Source organism: Scyliorhinus torazame, chromosome 17 (assembly GCF_047496885.1).
Source record: "Scyliorhinus torazame isolate Kashiwa2021f chromosome 17, sScyTor2.1, whole genome shotgun sequence".
Lineage (NCBI taxonomy): Eukaryota > Metazoa > Chordata > Chondrichthyes > Carcharhiniformes > Scyliorhinidae > Scyliorhinus > Scyliorhinus torazame.
Genome location: NC_092723.1, coordinates 102,846,359 through 102,856,348, shown reverse-complemented (window position 1 = coordinate 102,856,348; position 9,990 = coordinate 102,846,359). Strand labels below are relative to the sequence as shown.

Genomic DNA, 9,990 nt, shown 5'->3' with positions numbered 1-9,990 from the left:
AAGAACCTCTTAAAGGGGAAATCGATGATGCAGTGTGATCAGACTGGGGTACTCTAATTAAATCTTATTTTAACATTATATTGCCTTCCCACAGGCAAGGAAGATGCACTGAAAAACTAACATGATGGCATAATGTCCAGCACAGTGCGGCATAGCATTGCAGCCCACTGTACATTAATTGATGATGATATAATTGTATTCAGGTAGTGGCATTAACTGGGGATCACATTCAATAAACAGGAGTGGAACATAACCCTTTTGAGTGACGCGAGGAGAGCTGCATCCTCTTCTATACAGACACCATGTAAATATAGGAAATAGAGGACATGGACATGCCCAGCTTTGAAAGTATGAGGGCCGCATGTCTGCCTTTGCTGATTGGGAGGGAGATTGTTGCTCAATAGGTCTGCATGATTAAACACAACAACCCCCATTCACTCGGAATAACATTGTGATATCCACCTTACTTTTAAAATAAACATTAGATAAACTTGAACAAGTCTGGACATTTATTACATACAACCTGAGAAGCCATTGCTGTGCTTCTTTACATATTCGACTGATTTAATATCGAAATCAATGAAAATACAAATCAAAATGCATTTCAAAGCAATAAAATTAACACGTTAATACTACACTCAATAATTCAATATATGTATGATGATTAAAGATGGAAAATCTTGAAGTGTGAATAGGCTAAATGATAATAAAAACGTTCCCAAATATTCCATCACAATAGTAGCTACAATGAGTAATATAAATGCATTTAAGGGGAAGTTAAATAAGCAGATAAGGGGGAAGGAATAGCAAGTTATGCTGATAAGAGTTAGATAGGAGGAGGCTCAAGTAGACCAGAAAGGGCAGCATGGACTGGTTGAGGAAATGGCCTATTTCAGTGTTCAATATTCTGTACAAATTCTGTGCAATATTATGCATTCTTATTAACTAAAATTATGTAAATTTCAGCTCATCATGTTCACGCCACAAATCAGATATCCCATTTTCCAGCCTTCGATCTGTAGTCCTGTAGGTTACAGCACTTCATATCCAATTTGTATTTAAAAATGCAAGTTGTTACTTTACTACTGTAATGATATGCAGACATCTAACCAATGGGTCATCGGAACAAGACACAACCAATGGGTAATCAGAACACCCAGTGGTGGTATCACCACAAGAGGGCACCACACGACCACTATAAAAAGGACATGGCACACAGGCCCTGCCCCTTCCACCGGCTGAAACCTAGAGAGCAAGACATGTGCGGTTAGCAGCACCGCCACACCTTAGCATGTGGTCTACAGCAAGTTCATATAGTTAGTAGAGTATACTATGTTACTAGAGTCAGATTAGTAGAGTGTAGAACTCATTTAGGAGCTTTGTTAATCGCTCAATATATACATTCAACTTACCTCAAGGTCTGGAGTATCCTTCAGCAATGCCTACACCAAATAGTGGCTTATGTTACTCCAAGTAACATAACGAGACATGGTACAGGAGTGGCTACTGAATCTACCTAGTTCAATCAGTCAGGTCAGAGACAAACGCAGACAGCTCTTTGGCAACAGAGCCAACACAAACAGCTACCGATTCCAGGCACGATGGACAAGACACAGGCTCCTCATCAACTCAGGACCATCGGTAATCTTAGTGCTAACTGGCGTTCGTTTAAACAAAAATTCCAACTATATGTAGAAGCATCCGACTTGAACGGCGCGACCGATGCTCGGAAGATAGCTCTCCTACTGACCACTGCGGGTGACCACGCGATAGAGATCTTCAACCCGTTTCAATACACAGAAGGGCAGGACAAAACAAAATACCAAACTATCCTGGAAAAATTTGACAGCCACTGCGAGGTTGACACGGACAAAATATTTGAATGCTACATCTTTAAACAAAGGATGCAAGGTAAAGATGAATCCTTCAATAGTTATCTCACTATTCTGCAATCCTGCACTTCGGTGACATAACTGACTCCATGATCAGAGACCAAACCGTTTTTCGAATCCACTCTGAGCCTCTGAGAGAGCAATTGCTAAAAATCTAACATCTTGGGCGCGATTCTCCACTCCCACGCCGGTTGGGAGAATCGCCAGGGCCGCCAAAATTTCCCAGGACGCCGGTCCGGCGCCCTCCCGCGATTCTCCCAGGCGGCGGGAACGGCCCAGTCAAGTTTCGCGGGCCGCAGGCCGGAGAATCGCCGGAGACACCGAAAACGGCGATTCTCCGGCACCCCCGCTATTCTGAGGCCCGGATGGGCCGAGCGGCCAGGCCAAAACGGCGGGTTCCCCCCGGCGCCGTCCACACCTGGTCGCTGCCGTCGTGAGCGGTGCGTGAACGCTGGAGGGGGGGGCGGCCTGCGGGGGGGGGGGGCGAGGGGGGATCCTGAACCGGGGGGGTACCTCAGATGTGGGGTGGCCCGCGATCGGTGCCTCCTTTCTTCCGCGGCCCCGCAAGATCCGTCCGCCATCTTCTTGCGGGGCGGACTTAGAGAGGACGGCAACCAAGCATGCATGGGTTGGCGCCGGCCAACCCACGCATGCGTGGATGACGCCCGTTATGCGGCGCCGGCCGCGTCATCTATGCTTTTACGCGTGCGACAAGTCCTGGCGCGTGTAGATGACGCAGCCCCGCTCCTGGCCCATTGTCAGGGCCTGAATCGGTCGGGTCCGAGGCCGTTTCGCGCCGTCGTGAACCTCGACGGCGTTCACGACGGCGCGGCCACTTCGGCGTGGGAGTGGAGAATCGCGCCCATGACCTTAAAGATCGCTATTGAAACGTGCACTGTGATTGAACATTCAAAAAAAAAATTGCTGCTCGCAATACAGAAACGGAGGAACATGTGTCGCGACTGAAGAGAGTATTCCGATGCATACATGAGCATGGCCTCAAGCTAAACAAATCCAAGTGCTGCTTTGGGACGTCCACGCTGGTGTTTCTGGGTTATCAGATGTCGAAACAAGGTGTACGCCCGGACACGGACAAAATAAAAGCCAATGAGGCAATGAAAGTCCCCGAGGACAAGAAAGCAGTACTGCACTTCCTTGGAGTGGTAAACTTCCTAGGCAAATTCATCCCGAATTTGGCCACACACACAACGTCCCTCAGAAAACTGATAAAGAAATCAACCGCCTTCGAGTAGAAGACGGAACACCAGACAGAATGGTTGGAGCTGAAGGCCAAACTCACCACTCGTCCTCGCATTCTTTGACCCAGATCGCGAAACTAAGATCTCGACTGATGCTAGTCAGGATGGCATTGGAGCGGTACTGCTACAGAAAGACAACACATCATCATGGGTCCCAGTAGCATACGCATCACAGGCAATGACACCGACGGATACCAGGTACGCGCAGATTGAAAAGGAGTGTTTAGGTCTTCTCACCAGCATCCTCAAATTCCATGACTGTCTATGGACTGCCAACATTCACCGTTGAAACAGATCACAGACCTCTGGTCCACATCATCCAAAAGAACCTGAACGAGATGACGCCCGATTGCAGAGAATTTTGCTCAAACTCCGGAGGTACGATTTCAATCTTGTGTACAAGCCTGGCAAAGAGTTCATCATTGCAGATGCATTGTCCTGCTCCGTCACCTCACCGAGTTAGCCACTGGAGATCATCCAGCACATTGAATCGCAGGTACAAATGTGCGCAAGCAACCTCCCTGCAACAGATGAAAAACTTGTTCTCATCAGAGAAGAGACGGACAAAGGCAGCGGGTCATCTACAACCTCAACAATGGGTGGTCGAAAGGGCAATGCCCTCAATTCTATAACGTCAAAGACGACCTAATGCTGATCAACGGAATCCTGCTAAAGATGGACGGAATAGTGATCCCGCTGCGTCTCCAGCACATTCACGAGGGACACCTGGGCATAGAAAAATGCAGACGCAGGGCACGACAAGACGTCTACTGGCCCGGCATCAACCAGGACATCACAGACATGGTCCTAGACTGCGAGACCTGTCAGAACAACACTACCTGGAAACCTCGCCATGGTCCAAGGTCGGCATTGACCTATTCCACGTGAATGGTCGCAACTACATGCTACTCATTGATTACTTCTCTAACTATCCTGAGGTGCTGAAGCTGTCTGACCTCACCTCAAAGACCATCATCAAAGCGCGCAAAGAGATGTTCTCGAAGCATGGCATCCCGAATACTGTCATGAGCAACAATGGCACATGTTTCCACAGTCGAGAATGGATCACGTTTGCTAAAGGCCAAAACTTCCAGCACATTACCTCCAGTCAGCACTACCTGCAGTCCAACGGCAAAGTCGAAAAGGGGGTGCACATCGTCAAGCAGCTTATCCATAAAGCCTCGGACTCCACCTCCGACATACACCTTGCACTATTAGCATACTGGGCGACTCCCTTATCAACTGGCATGTCACCAGCTCAACTGCTGATGAACAGGGACCTGAGGACAACACTTCCAGCTCTACACCTGCCCAACCCAGATCACCTACCGGTACTACAAAAGATGCAACAGCTTTGTAACAGTCAGAAACAGCACTATGACACACTTGCCACCGATCTGGACGCGCTATCTCCAGCAGACACCGTCAGGATCAAAAAACTTGATGGTGGGTGTTCTGCCCCAGCTGTCATCATTCGGCAGGCCGCGCCCAGATCCTATGTGATAAAAACGGCTGACGGCACCATCATTCGACGAAATCGAAGGGCACTTCGGAAAATCCTACGCCCACAACCAATTCCTCCTCCACTTCCGTCTGTTGAAGCGCCAACTCAAGACACCACGAACCACAATTCCACCAGTCGTGACTCCCACCCCACACACCTATCAAGACACCGGCATCCCCTGCGTCACCTCTCAGGAGGTCATCAAGGATAAGACGGAGACCCCAAAGGCTGGACTTATAAACATTTGCCTTCTTATGTCTACTGTATATCCAAGTCATGCATATCATGTTATTTTCTGTGATACTGTCAACCATAGCTACCATCACCACATTAGACAGGCACACAACAAAAACAAAATAAGGGGGGGGAGGAAATGTAATGATTTGCAGACATCTAACCAATGGGTCATCAGAACAAGTCACAACCAATGGGTAATCAGAACACCCAGTGGTGGCATCACCACAAGAGGGCACCACACGACCACTATAAAAAGGATAAGGCACACAGGCCATGCCCCTTCCACCGGCAGAAACCTAGAAGCAAGACGTGTGTGGTTTGCAGCACTGTCACACCAGAGCAAGTTCATATAGTTAGTAGAGTATATTGTGTTACTAGAGTCAGATTAGTAGAGTGTATAACTCATTTAGGAGCTTTGTTAATCGCTCAATAAATACATTCAACTTACCTCAAGATCTGGAGTATCCTTCAGCAGTGCTTACACCAAGTAGCGGCTTATGTTAACATAACAAAACAACTACCTTTTCAGGTGATGAGTTCCAAAAATCTCAAAATTTTCTGGTTTAAAAACAATTTTTCGACTCCCCTCTATTTTAAACTGATGTCTTCTGGCTATTGACCTCTCTGCTAATGGGAAATTGGTCCTTCCCATCCACTCTATCCTGGTTCCTCATATTTATATACACCTCAATCGAGTATCCCCTCGCCCACCCTCTTTTCCAAACCACATCATTCCCCCTCCCCCATGCCTACCCAATCTTTCTTCATAGCTAAAATTATCCATTCTTGGCAACATGCTTGTAAATCGCCTCTATATCCTCTTCAGTGTGATCACATCCATCCTGCAATGCAATGACCAGAACTTGAAATTAAATGAAATTAAAATCGCTTTTTGTCACAAGTAGGCTTCAAATGAAGTTACTGTGAAAAGCCCCTAGTTGCCACATTCCGGCGCCTGCTCGGGGAGGCTGGTACGGGAAGTCAGGGGGGAGGTCTAATCGGTGTTTTAACATAGACTTCCTGCTCTTATATGCTAGTCCTTGACCATGAAAGACAAGTATCCAGTGTCCCACTTTAAGCCATCCTTCATCATCACTCTTTTCTCCTGCTATATAAATTGTTGCGATCATGTGAAATGTGCTATTCTTTTGTTTGTCCTTATGAGTGCAGGGACAAAGCTTCAGCAATATTCAAGTTCTATGCTACTAAGTGACTGTTTGCATCCTAGCTTCAGGGATTTGTGCACAGGTTGCAAGATGCCTCCACACTGGGCAGTGACTCAGTGCAATCTGACTGAGTCCATGTGTGCTGCTGCCCGGACCCTGGTTTTGAGGTCCAGCGTGCAGTGGGGGATCGGTTCGAGGTTGCACCGCCTTCCGGCGGGACAGGGGTTTGGGGGGAGGGGTTTACAGGGTGCAACCAACCCGCGGTGTTGGCTGCCGGGTTTGCTGTTTGTTGGGAGGGGGGTTCTCTCCCAGTCGCTGAGGGGGATGTTTATGAGGAGGGGCCACCATGGGCTGTAAGATGGTTCTGATGTTTGTGTCTCGGCGACCCGGCCCACTCTGTCTCCATAGCAACCGGCAGCCATCAGGCCGGGGAAAAGTCGAAAGTGGAGGGTGAACAGCGGGAGGAAGCGAGCCCGTAGTAACCCCCTCCCTCCAGCGGTAACCCCCTCTTCCCCTCCGCCCCCCCCCCTCGGTAATCCCCTCCCTCACCCCCCAACCCCCCGCGGTAACCCCCTCCCCGCAGTAACCCTCTCCCTGCCGCAACCCTCTCCCTCCCATCGCCCCCCGTACCATCCCACCATCGTCCCAGTACCAAGACCCCCAACGCCCTCGTACCAAGACCCCCATCGCCCTCGTACCAAGACCCCCATCGCCCTCGTACCAAGACCCCCATCGCCCTCGTACCAAGACCCCCATCGCCCTCGTACCAAGACCCCCATCGCCCTCGTACCAAGACCCCCATCGCCCTCGTACCAAGACCCCCATCGCCCTCGTACCAAGACCCCCATCGCCCTCGTACCAAGACCCCCATCGCCCTCGTACCAAGACCCCCATCGCCCTCGTACCAAGACCCCCATCGCCCTCGTACCAAGACCCCCATCGCCCTCGTACCAAGACCCCCATCGCCCTCGTACCAAGACCCCCATCGCCCTCGTACCAAGACCCCCATCGCCCTCGTACCAAGACCCCCATCGCCCTCGTACCAAGACCCCCATCGCCCTCGTACCAAGACCCCCATCGCCCTGTACCACGCTCGTGCCACCCCCCATCGCCCCCGCACCCCTGTATCACCCCCCATTGCCCCTGTACCAACCCCCATCGCACCCGTTCCTGCCCCCCCGCGCCAACCCCCCATTGCCCCCGTAACCCCCCCCCTGCTCTGTCTGCTAACCCCCCCCCCGTCTGCTAACCCCCCCCCCCCCGTCTGCTAACCCCCCCCCCCCGTCTGCTAACCCCCCCCCCCCCGTCTGCTAACCCCCCCCCCCCCCGTCTGCTAACCCCCCCCCCCCCCCCGTCTGCTAACCCCCCCCCGGTCTGCTAACCCCCCCCCGGTCTGCTAACCCCCCCCCCCCCCCCCCGGTCTGCTAACCCCCCCTGTCTGCTAACCCCCCCCCCCCCCCGCTCTTTCTGGTAACCCACCCCCCCTCCGCTTTTTCCGGTAACCCCCCCCCCTTTCTGGTAACCCCCCCCCCTTTCCTGTAACCCGCTCTTTCCGGTAAACCCCCCGCCCCCCCCCCCCCCGCTCTTTCTTTTCCGATAACGCCCTCCCTCCGCTCTTTCTGGCGACCCCGTCCCCCTCCGCTCTTTCTGGTAACCCGGCCCCCCCCCCTTTCCGCTCTTGCTGGTTAACCCCCCCCCCGCTCTTTCTTGTCTCCCCCCGCCCCCTGCTCTTTCTGATAACCCTGGTCCCTTTTGATAACCCCCCCCCCCCCCAGCCCCTTTTGATAACCCCCCGCCCCCCAGCCCCTTTTGATAACCCCCCGCACTTTCTAATTAACACCCGCCCGGCCTTTTCTGATTAGCCACCCTCCCTGGTCTGGTACACCCCCTATCCTCCCTTCATCCTCCCCGCCCCCCCCCTCCAATCAAAGTAACTCAAGGTACCACACCCCCAACCACTGATCCCAGTGCCTACTACACCAGGGTGTTTATTTGTAGATTTTAAACCAATGTGCCCCGAATGCAGTGAAGCAGCACCAATCTCCTTGTAAGTGGAAATTAATGTGCACGAGCACTGTGTGTTTGTAAGAACTAGCTTCGCTAGTGTGTAGATTGAATTAGTGCAGCACAGAAGAAGGCGATTTAGCCTGTCATGTCTGTGCTGTCTCTGCAAGAGGAATTTGAGTAAACTCACTACCCTGCCTTTTCTCAAATGCCCTGAACAGGCAGAACATCGGAAGAATGAGGAGAGGGGTTACAAACTAATGAATACAATTCCAAAACGGGTGCAGTAGCGGGGGAATATATGTGCACAAATCATTCAAGGTGGCAAGGCAGGTTGCAAAAGCTTTAATAAGACACACAGGATCTTGAGCTTTATAAATAGAGGCTTGGAATAATGCAAGGTAGTTATGGTGAATTTTTATGAAACTATTGTTTGGTCTCAGCTGGGGTTTTGTGTTGAATTCTATGCACCAAAATTAGGCAGGATGTGAAAGCAGTGGAGAAGTTGTAGCAAAAAAATTCCAAGAATGGCTCTGGGGCTATATTATAGAGATTTATGCCTGGAAGTAATTGGAACAGCTAATAGAATGTTATAATTTTTTGTGAGAGGTAATTGATTACAAATGTAAGGAGGTTATGCTTCAATTGTACACTGCACCGGTGAGATCACAGCTGGAGTATTGTGTACAGTATTGGTCTCCTTATTTAAGGAAAGATGTAAATGCATTAGCAGTTCAGAAGGTTTGTTAGATTGGGTGGATTGCCTTATGAGGAAAGGTTGGACAGATTCGGCTTGCATTCTCTGGAGTTTGGAAGAGCGGAAGACAACTTGATCAAAATCTTTAAGATCTCAAGGGGTCTTGACAGGGTGAATGTGGAGAGGGTGTTTTTTCTTGTGGGACAGTCTAGAGCTAGGGGTTACTGTTTAAAAAGGTGGGGTCGTTCATTTAAGACGGATGAGGAGAGACAGAACTGAATTGTTTGACTGTTTTGTATATCACAGAGATTGAGGAGGAAATAATGAATCTCCGTTCTCACAGAGAATGCCATTGTTGACTAACGAAAGCGATCTTCATGCAGCAGAGACCATGACTGGATCGGAGATTCTGAAGTGCGGAAAAAGTAGGTTGAAATTAGGGGTAGAAACTGTAGTTATGAGGGGACATGCGAGATGTTGAAGATTTTTCCACTGGAACAGAGAAAGCAAACGAGAATGAAAATGATTTGGTGTTTTAATTGGAAGAATAGGAAATGCTATTTCTTCTGTTTGGCTGGTCATTGGTGAGTGCGTCATCAATGTTACCAAGAGTGAGGAGAGTTTAAGAGAAATTACTTTATGGGTTAGTTGAGGTAGACACCATTCATTTTCTTTTAAAACGTTTATAAAAAGTAAAAATTTAGGGCTGCAAGGAGCAAACTGAAAATAGGATTTGTTTTGGATTTCTGCAACAAAGAATAAGTGAAGATGACGTGGAAGGAATAGCCACTGTCTATTTGTAAATGTATATGATTCTATGCAGTTATTTGAAACGATCATTTAGGGTGTGGAGAGTACCAGGCTGGATTGCAATGGCTCCTGCAAGCACCTTGGAGATGAACATCTTTGATAATGGGAGGATAGTTGAGGAGGATGGAAGGAGAGCGAAGGATAATTCTCATGAAAAGAATGAGCACCCAAGGTGAAATTGAACGTGCAAAAGTTGCAGGTGATTGGGGAACAGTTGCATGTGGCAGAGAAATTGGAGGATGGATGGTGTTGGGAAGGAGAAGACTAGTGAATGAGGCAGGATAATAGTCTTTGAAAGAAAGAAGCCCATAAGCTCCTTGCGCTTGACATTGCAGCAGGAGTCGAGGCCGAGTGAGATACATGATCATTTAGCAAAGATATGTCTTTGCCCTCTAGGGTAACCTTTGAAGTATATTTGTAA

At 49.5% G+C, this 9,990-nt stretch overlaps 1 protein-coding gene across 4 annotated transcripts in view; it reads left to right on the top strand.

Annotated features, from left to right (window-relative positions):
* The first annotated feature begins 7,860 nt into the window (after window positions 1–7,860).
* The window catches only part of pigq (phosphatidylinositol glycan anchor biosynthesis, class Q), a 51,038-nt gene continuing 48,908 nt past the window's right edge, over window positions 7,861–9,990 (top strand). Inside the window, exons 1-2 of one of the 4 annotated variants that reach the window (XM_072480814.1) lie at window positions 7,861–8,105; window positions 9,103–9,184. The gene's annotated coding sequence lies outside the window, so the exon portion shown is untranslated. Of the gene's footprint in view, window positions 8,106–8,283; window positions 8,464–9,065; window positions 9,185–9,990 lie in introns of all 4 variants that reach the window. The other 3 variants (XM_072480815.1, XM_072480816.1, XM_072480813.1) reach the window with 3 other exon arrangements.